Source organism: Eschscholzia californica, unplaced genomic scaffold, assembly GCF_041429995.1.
Source record: "Eschscholzia californica isolate CP2 unplaced genomic scaffold, dmEscCali1.0.p SCAF_3, whole genome shotgun sequence".
NCBI lineage: Eukaryota > Viridiplantae > Streptophyta > Magnoliopsida > Ranunculales > Papaveraceae > Eschscholzia > Eschscholzia californica.
Window position 1 is genome coordinate 32774063 of NW_028238420.1, and position 14187 is coordinate 32788249.

Sequence of the window (14187 nt, forward strand, 5' to 3'; positions counted from 1 at the left end):
TGATCTCAACCAGTTCATGCAACATCCACACTCTTTCATATAGATGTTATCACTCGAATTCTCCGTTATTTGAAGGGAACTCTTGATTATGGGATTCTTCTTCATAAGTTCATATATTCCTATGACAAGATAGTTGGTAAACCAAAAAGAACAAATAATGTAACTAGTAATAAATTTGGAGTATATAGTTGAAGATTTTTGAGTTAGGAGCGTGATCCATTAGAGCATCTCCAATACAAGACTCAATCTTAAAATTGTAAGTGCCACTTACCATTTAACTTTTGTTCATCAAAAAATCTCTTCAATATAAAATTCAATTGAGGTCTTAAGATGATGTTGAAACATTTAATTTAAAAAACAACTACAATGCAACACTCAATCTTAATAACTTTGAGTGCAAGGAAGTTTAGAATTTTTTCTTGAAAATTCTCTCCAGTGCAACACTCAATTTGGATCTCTAAGATGATGTAGAGGTAGTTAAATAGAGATATCATAAGAGGACACTGCTATCTCTAATTGTCCAACTCATCAATATTTGAATTTGAACCACTAGAAAGTCATCATATATTTTTAAAATAACTAATTATTTCTTTACAAAAATAATAATGTCACATAAGTAAATAGACAAGTTTAGAGTTTTGCATTAGAGACACAAAGGAATTGAAGATCTTTATTTTTCGATACAAAGAATGAGAGTCTCAATTGAAACTCGACACATAAGACTAATAAAGGTTTTTTTGAATTTCGCATTAGAGATGCTTTAAGATGTCTCAGTTACAACCTCTATTATTGAGATCTCTTGTGAGTATCTTAAGTACCATTGTCATCAAATTTAATTTTAGGTGGCGAAACCAGAGATCCCCAATTCTTTTATGTCTCCAGTGCAAAACTCTAAACTTGTTTTATTTACTCATGTGACGTAGTTATTTTTGTAAAGCAATAATTAGTTATTTTGAAAATTCAAAGGACTTAATTTCTATTAGTTGGAATTCAAATATGAAAATTTTGATGAAAGGCCCAAATTTTGGGCCCAAATACAAAAAAAAACCCAATAGGGATTATTAACCCACCCAAAACCCAAAAATCAACTAATATTTGAAATCAAACCCAAATACACATCCCAATGTGCAATCCGGGCCCAACTCGTATCTCTAAGATTTCATATTTTCTTCTAAACCCTCTTTTGCCCTCCTATATATATCCAACAACTCTAACAAATCATATCTTTCTCTCTCAAAAATCTGATTTACTTTCTCTCTCTACCTAAACCAAAACACAAACCCTATTTTCCACCTTCATCTCTTCTACAGTCATCATCTCTTCGATCATCATCTTCGTTTTCACCTTTCTCTCTCTAATATTTTCATCATCTTCGTTCAGTCATCACCTTCAGTCATCACCTATAAAACCGACATCATCTTCTTCAATCATCATCTTCATATATAAAATCACACACACCCACTTTTTCGTGGTTCAGTCCACCCACAAACCCACTTCTTCAATCATCATCTTCATCTTCTTTAATGGAGGTTAAAAAAAAATTCAGATCTGGTTTTAGGGTATTTTCATGGTGTTTTCATGGTTTTGTAGAGAGTTAAATATATAGATCTGTAGATCTACTTATTTGAAGGTCCATTGGTGAGGTTCTTCTTGGTTTTAGGGTATTTTCATGGTGTTTTCATTGTTGTTTCGTACAGATTTGTTAATATTAGCAACCACTTCTCGTTTTGTAAGCAACACTTTACAGTTTGTCTAAACATGTTACGGGATGTGTTAACACTATTCCGTACAGTTATGTTAACAGTAGCAACTGGTTCTCGTTTTGTTAAAAACACTTTACAATTTGTATTAACATTTTAAAGGATGTGTGAAAATTTTGCAAAATGTTCACGACAATTTTGTATTAAAGATGTTCAGACCAGTCTAACGTTTTCTAAGCATTTTAAGCAGTGCCCAAACATTTGTTAAATTGCAAAGCCGAATTCAATTTAAAATACCTACACTTCTTCGCTGATGAGAGAACTTTTGATTTTGAAACGGACATACTCCGTCGTTGTGTAACATTTCCGAATATATTCTGAAATGGATGAAGATTAGGTAACTTGCATGCTACATTAAACATAATGCTCGAGGAACAATTTCTGCAATTCTTAAACATTCTTGAAAATGTTCCAACATTATCAATAATGCTCTAACATTATTCGAATTGTTTGGAAAACAACTGTTGTTATTACCTTGCACCCCTAAACATTATTTACAATGCTAGAACACTGTCAATAATGCTAGATCATTTTGCAAATTGTCGGGACACTGCCAATAATGCGAAAACATTATACTTAATGCTAGACCACAATCAATAATGAGAGGACATTTCAAAAATCAGATGCCACTGTTTAGGAAATGTTTAAGAATGAGAGCACATTCTTAAACATTATGCAAAATGTTTAGGAATGCATCTTGCCTTGGTCTGTGATTCAGTCACCTTTGATATTTTTTTGCCTTTTTTACTAGTCCCTGAAGTTATTGTCTCTTCACATGCCCTCTTTCTAGAGCTAGCTCTTTGTACAGCCTATTGTCTTGCTGTTGCTGCTTCTATTTTTTAAATGTTTTGCACAAAATGTTTCTACACAACTCAAAATGTCAAAAACATATCAATTTTTACTCATTAATAACCACAAAATCCATCAACACCCCACTAAATGTTAAAACATAAACCAAATTGCCTGCCACATTGACCAATAACATCACTGTAATAATCAAGTAAAACTCTCAAAAATCATAAACAAAGTACTAAATGTCTCAACATAACCCCAATTTCTGGAACACAACCCAAATTATTAAAACAACTCATTCATTTCATCAACATTCCAGAGAACAAAAACTGGACTACAAATGCTTCCAAATTGTCCCTTGCTATCTTGTGAACTGCTTTCAAATTACATTTGTAATTTAAATAATTTTTCTTCTTTTGCTCCCTTGACTCTGTACGTTGAGCCTTCACCATCTGCTCTTTCGATTTGGATGACGCAGATCGATGCTTCAAACACACAGTAATAGATATGTTAGATCTTTCAGCAAAATGTTCCAACACGACTACAAATGCTACAACACTATAAGCTGATGCCAATGGTTTTCATAACTTTTCACAAAACCCAAGGAATAAGAGTAGGAATAAGTGAAGCAACATTTTACAGAATGACAACACACAAGCAAGTATGCCAAAACAGTTTACGAAATGCGAGACCACAAACAATACTGAGAGGACAAACTCCAACATGTCTCGAAATTATGTAAAATGCTTAAAAATGGTTTGAAATATTTATAGAATATTTAAAGTAGTTTTCTTCTTAAAACAAAGAAGAAATTGAAAAGAATTTGGGGCAAAAATAGTTTTCTTCTTCTGCTCCCTAGCCTCTGTTGGTTGAGCCTCCACCAGTGGCTCTCTCGTTTTCGATGTATACGACCGATGCTTCACACAAACAGTAACAGATATGTCAGGTCATTCAACAAAATGTTCAACACTACACTGAATGCTACATCACTATAAATAATGACATATCATTTTGCAATGTGTCTACACAATAAGCCTAGGCCAATGGTCTACACAATAATGACAGATCATTGAGTGAAGTAACAGTTTACAGAATGACAACACACTAACAAATATGCCAAACCATTATAAGAAATGAGAGAGCACAAACATTAATTAGAGGACATTCTCACAGATGTCTATAGAATATCGTACCTTAATTAGCCTGTGAAGGACTCGCTACTTTCTTGCCTTTTTTCCTAGGCCCAACGGATGATGGCTCTTCACTAGCCACCTTTCTTGCTTAGGATGTTGTTAGTTGCAAAATGTATGTACACAACCAAAATCTCTAAACATATACTAATTTCTTTTACACAACCATGAATGTTAAAACAAACCATTCATTTCATCAACAAAGACAAACACCCATAAATCCAAAACAAATGACTAAATTCCTCCACAGAAACCTAACTTTCCTATCACACTCCTGATAATAAATCTCAAATTTCAATAAAGTTAGGTTTCTGAAATCTAACTTTCCTAAATTTCGAAGTATACCCTCGATGCTTCACACAATCAGTAACAGATATGTCAGGGCATTCAACAAAATGTTCAAACACTACACTGAATGATACATCACTATAAATAATGGTAGATCATTTTGGAATGTGTTTACACAATAACACTAGGCCAATGATGGTCTACACAATAATAAAAGATCACAAATTGAAGCAACATTTTACAGAATGACAACACACTAACAAATATGCCGAACCATTATATGGAATGTTAGAGCATAAACATTAATTACAGAACATTGTCAAAGATGTGTATACAATAACATACCTTTGCTTGTTGAGGACTAGCAACTTTTTTGCCTTTTTTGCTAGGCCCAGCAGAGGATAGCTCTTCAGCAACTCTCTTCCTAGGGCTAGCCCTCACTGGAGTCTGTTGTCTTTTTTCAGGAGCATCTCCTTTCTTTGTGTTTGTTTTCACCATCTTTGTAATCTGCAAAATTTGTTATGTTTTGTATTACACACCCACATGTTTCAAACAAACACAGAATGTATGTACACAATCAAAATGTCTTAACATATACTAATTTCTTATACACAACCATGAATGTTAAAACACACACCAATAAATGTGAGCACAGAAACCTAAATGTTAAAACAACCCTAACCTAGAAACTTGATGTAGATTCATAAACACCCAAATGACCTTTCTGTGAAGATGCATGCTTCCGAAATCACAAACAACTATCAAAATGTCTAAACATAATCTAACATTTCTTCAACACAACCCAAAATGATAGAACAAATCATTCACTTCATCAACAAAGACAGACCCCTAAAAATCAAAGACAAAGTACTAAATGTCTCCACAGAAACCTAACTTTCAGATCACAACCCTAAATGTTAAAACAAACCTAACCTACAATGTCTAAACACCCAAATGCTTCCGAAATCACAAAACAACAACCAAAATGTTTTATCACAAACTGTGGAGCAACTTAACCCTAAAACTTTTTTGAAAAACAACCCAAAATGTTTTCTCACAAACTCAAGATCAGACTACTGAACTTGAAATAATAAACCCTAATTCTTTGAAAACACCCCCAAATTTTCGAACACCCCTAAAACTGAACCAACAACCCTAAAATATTACCAACAAACACAGATCTGAAACAACAAACCCCAAAAATTTTCTAACAAACCAAATAATTTACCAACAACAGAGAGACGATCAAGAGTTAGAGGAAGAACAGGGACGTACCTGTGTTTGAAAGAGAGAGAAATCGAAAGAGAAGCACCAGATATGTTGAAAGAGAGCGAAATAGAGAGAGAAATGGGTAGATCCGGTTGCTTAAATAGGTTTGCTTGAGAGAGATTCGCCGGTAACGTTTCGAATGAAAGAGGCGTTAATGGCTGTGGTTGTTTCGCTTGAAAAAGAGATAGAGAGAGAGAGAGAGAGAGAGAGAGAGATGGACTGGTATGAATGAAGAGAGAGAGTTTGATCGAAATAGATAGAGAGATAGAGATGAATCTTTTTGATGGAGAGAGAGGGTTTAGAGGTTTTCAAGTCAGAGAGAGAGAGCGCGGAAGCCGAGAGAGAAATAGAGTGGCTGCATGTGGGTCGGGTCTAATCAAAGTCAGGGAGAGAAAGAGAAAGGCTGGTTGTTGGTGGGAAATGAGTGAGGGATATAAGAGGTAAGCATTTCTTTTGGAGGGATAGAGAGGTAAAATCACTTTTTGGGTTTTTTTTTAGATAATATTCCCTATTGGGTTGGATTTGGTATTTTGGTGCCAATTTTGGGCCTTAGATTTATCCTCTCTTCAAATATTGATGTGTTATACAATTAGAAATATCTCAAGAGGGCACTCGCCGTTTCTAGACCACAATCAATAATGAGAGGACATTTCAAAAATCAGATGCCACTGTTTAGGAAATGTTTAAGAATGAGAGGACATTCTTAAACATTATGCAAAATGTTTAGGAATGCATCTTGCCTTGGTCTGTGATTCAGTCACCTTTGATATTTTTTTGCCTTTTTTACTAGTCCCTGAAGTTATTGTCTCTTCACATGCCCTCTTTCTAGAGCTAGCTCTTTGTACAGCCTATTGTCTTGCTGTTGCTGCTTCTATTTTTTAAATGTTTTGCACAAAATGTTTCTACACAACTCAAAATGTCAAAAACATATCAATTTTTACTCATTAATAACCACAAAATCCATCAACACCCCACTAAATGTTAAAACATAAACCAAATTGCCTGCCACATTGACCAATAACATCACTGTAATAATCAAGTAAAACTCTCAAAAATCATAAACAAAGTACTAAATGTCTCAACATAACCCCAATTTCTGGAACACAACCCAAATTATTAAAACAACTCATTCATTTCATCAACATTCCAGAGAACAAAAACTGGACTACAAATGCTTCCAAATTGTCCCTTGCTATCTTGTGAACTGCTTTCAAATTACATTTGTAATTTAAATAATTTTTCTTCTTTTGCTCCCTTGACTCTGTACGTTGAGCCTTCACCATCTGCTCTTTCGATTTGGATGACGCAGATCGATGCTTCAAACACACAGTAATAGATATGTTAGATCTTTCAGCAAAATGTTCCAACACGACTACAAATGCTACAACACTATAAGCTGATGCCAATGGTTTTCATAACTTTTCACAAAACCCAAGGAATAAGAGTAGGAATAAGTGAAGCAACATTTTACAGAATGACAACACACAAGCAAGTATGCCAAAACAGTTTACGAAATGCGAGACCACAAACAATACTGAGAGGACAAACTCCAACATGTCTCGAAATTATGTAAAATGCTTAAAAATGGTTTGAAATATTTATAGAATATTTAAAGTAGTTTTCTTCTTAAAACAAAGAAGAAATTGAAAAGAATTTGGGGCAAAAATAGTTTTCTTCTTCTGCTCCCTAGCCTCTGTTGGTTGAGCCTCCACCAGTGGCTCTCTCGTTTTCGATGTATACGACCGATGCTTCACACAAACAGTAACAGATATGTCAGGTCATTCAACAAAATGTTCAACACTACACTGAATGCTACATCACTATAAATAATGACATATCATTTTGCAATGTGTCTACACAATAAGCCTAGGCCAATGGTCTACACAATAATGACAGATCATTGAGTGAAGTAACAGTTTACAGAATGACAACACACTAACAAATATGCCAAACCATTATAAGAAATGAGAGAGCACAAACATTAATTAGAGGACATTCTCACAGATGTCTATAGAATATCGTACCTTAATTAGCCTGTGAAGGACTCGCTACTTTCTTGCCTTTTTTCCTAGGCCCAACGGATGATGGCTCTTCACTAGCCACCTTTCTTGCTTAGGATGTTGTTAGTTGCAAAATGTATGTACACAACCAAAATCTCTAAACATATACTAATTTCTTTTACACAACCATGAATGTTAAAACAAACCATTCATTTCATCAACAAAGACAAACACCCATAAATCCAAAACAAATGACTAAATTCCTCCACAGAAACCTAACTTTCCTATCACACTCCTGATAATAAATCTCAAATTTCAATAAAGTTAGGTTTCTGAAATCTAACTTTCCTAAATTTCGAAGTATACCCTCGATGCTTCACACAATCAGTAACAGATATGTCAGGGCATTCAACAAAATGTTCAAACACTACACTGAATGATACATCACTATAAATAATGGTAGATCATTTTGGAATGTGTTTACACAATAACACTAGGCCAATGATGGTCTACACAATAATAAAAGATCACAAATTGAAGCAACATTTTACAGAATGACAACACACTAACAAATATGCCGAACCATTATATGGAATGTTAGAGCATAAACATTAATTACAGAACATTGTCAAAGATGTGTATACAATAACATACCTTTGCTTGTTGAGGACTAGCAACTTTTTTGCCTTTTTTGCTAGGCCCAGCAGAGGATAGCTCTTCAGCAACTCTCTTCCTAGGGCTAGCCCTCACTGGAGTCTGTTGTCTTTTTTCAGGAGCATCTCCTTTCTTTGTGTTTGTTTTCACCATCTTTGTAATCTGCAAAATTTGTTATGTTTTGTATTACACACCCACATGTTTCAAACAAACACAGAATGTATGTACACAATCAAAATGTCTTAACATATACTAATTTCTTATACACAACCATGAATGTTAAAACACACACCAATAAATGTGAGCACAGAAACCTAAATGTTAAAACAACCCTAACCTAGAAACTTGATGTAGATTCATAAACACCCAAATGACCTTTCTGTGAAGATGCATGCTTCCGAAATCACAAACAACTATCAAAATGTCTAAACATAATCTAACATTTCTTCAACACAACCCAAAATGATAGAACAAATCATTCACTTCATCAACAAAGACAGACCCCTAAAAATCAAAGACAAAGTACTAAATGTCTCCACAGAAACCTAACTTTCAGATCACAACCCTAAATGTTAAAACAAACCTAACCTACAATGTCTAAACACCCAAATGCTTCCGAAATCACAAAACAACAACCAAAATGTTTTATCACAAACTGTGGAGCAACTTAACCCTAAAACTTTTTTGAAAAACAACCCAAAATGTTTTCTCACAAACTCAAGATCAGACTACTGAACTTGAAATAATAAACCCTAATTCTTTGAAAACACCCCCAAATTTTCGAACACCCCTAAAACTGAACCAACAACCCTAAAATATTACCAACAAACACAGATCTGAAACAACAAACCCCAAAAATTTTCTAACAAACCAAATAATTTACCAACAACAGAGAGACGATCAAGAGTTAGAGGAAGAACAGGGACGTACCTGTGTTTGAAAGAGAGAGAAATCGAAAGAGAAGCACCAGATATGTTGAAAGAGAGCGAAATAGAGAGAGAAATGGGTAGATCCGGTTGCTTAAATAGGTTTGCTTGAGAGAGATTCGCCGGTAACGTTTCGAATGAAAGAGGCGTTAATGGCTGTGGTTGTTTCGCTTGAAAAAGAGATAGAGAGAGAGAGAGAGAGAGAGAGAGATGGACTGGTATGAATGAAGAGAGAGAGTTTGATCGAAATAGATAGAGAGATAGAGATGAATCTTTTTGATGGAGAGAGAGGGTTTAGAGGTTTTCAAGTCAGAGAGAGAGAGCGCGGAAGCCGAGAGAGAAATAGAGTGGCTGCATGTGGGTCGGGTCTAATCAAAGTCAGGGAGAGAAAGAGAAAGGCTGGTTGTTGGTGGGAAATGAGTGAGGGATATAAGAGGTAAGCATTTCTTTTGGAGGGATAGAGAGGTAAAATCACTTTTTGGGTTTTTTTTTTAGATAATATTCCCTATTGGGTTGGATTTGGTATTTTGGTGCCAATTTTGGGCCTTAGATTTATCCTCTCTTCAAATATTGATGTGTTATACAATTAGAAATATCTCAAGAGGGCACTCGCCGTTTCTATGATCGAGTGTCGCATTCTAGATGCTCTTAGGACCAATATAAAGTTTTTCTCTCTCAACTACTTGGTTCCATTATGTATGAGTAACATGTATAACTATTAAAGTTTTTTTTAGTGTTGCATTTGAGAAGGACGTGAATTAGAGACACTCAACTTACTATAGGAAAGAAAAAGACAACAAAGATAATTGATTGAATTTTAGAACTTATTCGGTTTCTTATAAAATCGAGCTTGATACTTTGCAAAGAAAAAAAAGATAGGTGGAGAAAAAGAGAACAATAACACAACTTATTCAATTATAGAAAATCAAATTGATACTTTATAGAGAGCAAAAAGAAGATACTTAAAGAGAAATGGAGCAATAACAAAATTGATTCCATTTCAGAATCCACTTTTATTCTTAAACGTCCATTGGCAACCTCTGAGAATCTCTAAGACTGCAACACCGAATGCAATACCTGAATGCAATCCCTAGATGATCTTGGATATGGGGAACAATCCTGTATAGCCACATACATCTTAAGAGGATGTCACTCCATATAAACCAGCTGTATAGCAAAAACTGCAATCATAAAACTAACAAAACTGACCCAATTTAGAATCCATTTCGATTCTTAAATACGTCCGTCGACAATCTCTGAGAATCTCTAAGACTGCAACCCCGAATGCAATCCCTAATGATCTCGGATATTGAGAATAATCCCGTATAGCCACATACATCTATGGAGGATATTACTCCATAGAAATCAGCTGTATACCAGAAACTGCAATGATAAAACTAATTAAGTCTAATTTTATAGAAGAATAAATAAAAAAAATCACACATTCAGAAGGTTGTTGTGGTAGTATCAGCTTTTCTGAAGAATAATAAAGAGTTTAAGCAAAAGAAGAAGCACGAAAGAATGTAAAACTAATCAGTTCTGACATTGAATCAATTCTAGAACAACTTCAATTTCTTAGAAAACGTCACTTGATACTTTATAGAGAGCAAGAGGAAGGTAGCAGGAGAGAAAGAGAACAATAACATAACTGATTCAGTTCGTTATAAAAATCGAACTTGATACTTTACAAAGAGCAAGAAGAAGATAGTTGGAGAGAAAAATAACAATAACAGAATTGATTCGATTTTAAATTTGTTTCAATTTCTTATAGTATCGAGCTTGATACTTTAGAGAGAATGAAAAGAAGATAAAAGGAGAGAAAGAGAGCAATAACATAACTAATTCAATTCTTAGAAAATCGAATTTGATACTTAACATAGAGCAAGAAAAAGATAGTTAGCGAGAAGCAGAACAATGACAGAACTGATCCAATTTGAACTAGTTGTAATCCCTAAATAATCTCAGATATGGGGAATAACCCCGTATAGCCACGTACATTTCAAAAGGATGACACTCCATATGAACAAGTTGTATGTGAGAAACTGCAATCATAAAACTAAGTAAGACTACTTTTATAGAAGACTAAATTTAAAAAAAAAGAAAATCTCACATTCAAATGAACTGTTATGGTAGTATCAGTTTTTTAGAAGAATAATAGAAAGTCTAAGCAAAAAAAGAAGTACGAAATAATTCTTTGATTGTAGTTTCTCGTCATCGGACTCAAGTCCATAACCACCCAATGATTCGATTTTTGTCTCCATTTCCACACGCCTATTTGCAGACAGAATCCACTGCCTATCTGGCTGACTATATAATTTTCAGTTTCGAGTCATCTTCATCTCAAACTCCACATCTGTTGGTAGATTAATTGCATTCTTTAATTCCAGCCCCTTTCATCGGCCTTTCCTCACTATTTTCTTGACAATTGAGGAACCTAGTTACAAAGCGACTTCAGCTTCCCCTCGCGCCATAACGCTATGACCACATAAATTTCAGCTTTGAAAGCCAACAATATTTGCACTTTGTCTCCTCTGACGCAATGAAACCGATTGGATGTAAATGAGTTTATAAAATAAAATATCGATCAGACCCAGGTCGACGGTATTGATTATCATGACAATTTTGCTCCTGTGGTAACATGGTCACTGTTCGCGTTCTTCATTCTATTGCTTCCATGCACATATGATCCTAACATCAGTTAGATGTTAACAATATTTTTTCTCCATGGTGACTTGGATGACCATTCCACCCGTTTTGGTAAAATCGGTGATAATCGAGTTTGTCACTTGAACAAATCTCTATATGGTTTGAAGAAGGCTGCTGGATAATGACATGTTTGATTTTCTTTGGGTTTAAAGGTGAAGTTTTTTTCAGTAATTTTAATGGTCATATCTCTTTTTACATCTTTTTCTATATTGATGACATCATAATCACGGGCACAAATGACAGAGAAATTCACCCTCTTTGGCAACGCCTTGAAGATCGATTCTCTTAAGAATGTCGGACGTTTTTAATACTTTATTCCCCTTGAGGTCTCTCGTTCTCCCAAGGGTATTTTTCTTTGCCAAAAATTTACCTTGGACATTATTTGAGATTCTAGACTCCTTGCGCCAAATCTAATTTTTCTTCTCTATGTAACAACGTTTAAAAGTATCACCTATTGAAGGTATTCCTCTGGAGGAGCGTACTTCGTTTTGTTGTCTCGTTAGGCACCTTCTTTATGTCTCTGTCATTCGTCCATATAATAGTTTTTTGTGAATGATCGTAGTCACTTCATGCAACATCCACACTCTTTTCACATAGATTTCGTCACTCGAATTCTCCGTTATTTAAAGAGATCTCTAGATTATGGGCCTCATCTTCCCTTTATTAGTACCCTTACTCTGTCAGGGTCCACTGACTCTGATCAAGCGAGTTGCCCTACCACACGACGCTCCACCACAGGTTACTTTACCATGATTGGGACCAGTCTATTGTCATGATGCTCCAAAAAACAACCTATCATTTATTGATCTTCAGCAGAACGTCAGGCGCTCGCTACGTTAACTATTGAGTTCTAATGGTTGAAATACTTGTTTCAAGATCCCCGCATTTCTCTTTCAGAACATTTTCAGGTTTTGTGTGGCAATAAGTTAGCTCTAGATATTGCTGCAAACCCTGTTCTTCATTAACACACCAAACACATTGAACTCGATTGCCACTTCGTCCATGAGAAACTTGGCTCTGGTCTTATTGAGACCCACCATATTCGCGCTGCTGATCAGGTTGCACACATCTTCACCAAACCGTTTGGTTTCCCATTACTTCCATCGTTTTTCTTTTTTCTAAGTTGGGTTTCTTAGTATTGAATTATAACCTCCCGATTACTAGATGTTGATTTGTTCACAATTAATCTAATTTGTTTATTACATATGACCATGATCATGAGCAAATTAAAGAAGGACGCAACTGGTCTGATCTATTGCTTGAAAAAAGAGAGAGGAAATAAACGAAACAACAATAGCCGGAACCTGATCATGAACGGTGAGGAAACAGAGCAACTTAGAAGTAGAAGCAGTACAACTAATCTCATCACCTCAAGTTGGAGATAATTGAATAAACAACGACGGATAGGAAAAGGAAAACCATATCTGCTAAGAATGATGAAGCTTTAACGAGTGGCAAAGGGTCAGAGAAAACAATCCACGATTCGGAGCGGAACAGCCAATCCCACAACTCTAGCGGGAGAAAATCAATCCAACAACGACAATAAGGGAAGTTCTCTTACTCTGACACTCCTTTTATGATTCTTTTCTTTCCTTATAATTTTGTGACGTTAAATCTAAAGCATGGGCCAGTTTAACCAGACTTTACACGATCACCAACAACTCATATAACCTGATCGCGACCTATACTTCTCCGAAAAATTCAATCAAAACTGCCTCACCTACATATATGATATTCAATAGATAAGGATAAAATAATAAGAATCATGACAATACATATGTATATATATATATATATATATATTCACGTCGTCTATATACATAGTTCTTCGAAACTATCATCATATATCCTAACGCCAAAACGAGTTGATTGAAAAATCAAGTTACTGCTTGGAAACCTGATGTTAAGAGTGAGATTATGCCAACTCTGATTCTGAATTGTTCATAGATAATTTTGTGACTTATTATACTAAACTTAGTTAGCTATCAAGTCCTAAATCTTTTATGATGAAATTCTGACATATTTGCTGATAGACTTTATTTTGCTCACCATTAACTTCGATTTTTTTGTTATATATAAATATGATCCGGAACAACAATGGCAGGAGCCTAATCATGAACAACAAGGAGACGGAGCATCCCGAAATTTGAAAGGGAGCAACCAATCGATCAACTAGAGATAATCAAACTACAACGCGCCAGACAGAAAAAAGGCGAACAACTTCGACAGAAGTCAAGACTGAACTCTTCAGTCATAACAGAACTCTTCAGACAAAGGTCTCATGTCAGAAGTGACGAAGCAAGGACATTAAAAACAGGGAGTAATTCTGACTTATATTGGTCATACCTCTGTAGTTTGATAATTAACTCATTACTCTCACTAAAAATCAAACTAGGGGGGGTATATATGCATATATATGCTGCTGCTTTGAAAACATTGACAAGTAGGAACGAACCTATGCATATGAACACATAGTCGAAGTGCTTGAAAGAAGACATATGAACTGTTATAAACCATAAGCATGAATAGACAACTGACTGCTACCACAAACTAAACATGCTACATGTCATATTTGTAGTACAATGTCTGCTAAAAAGCTCAA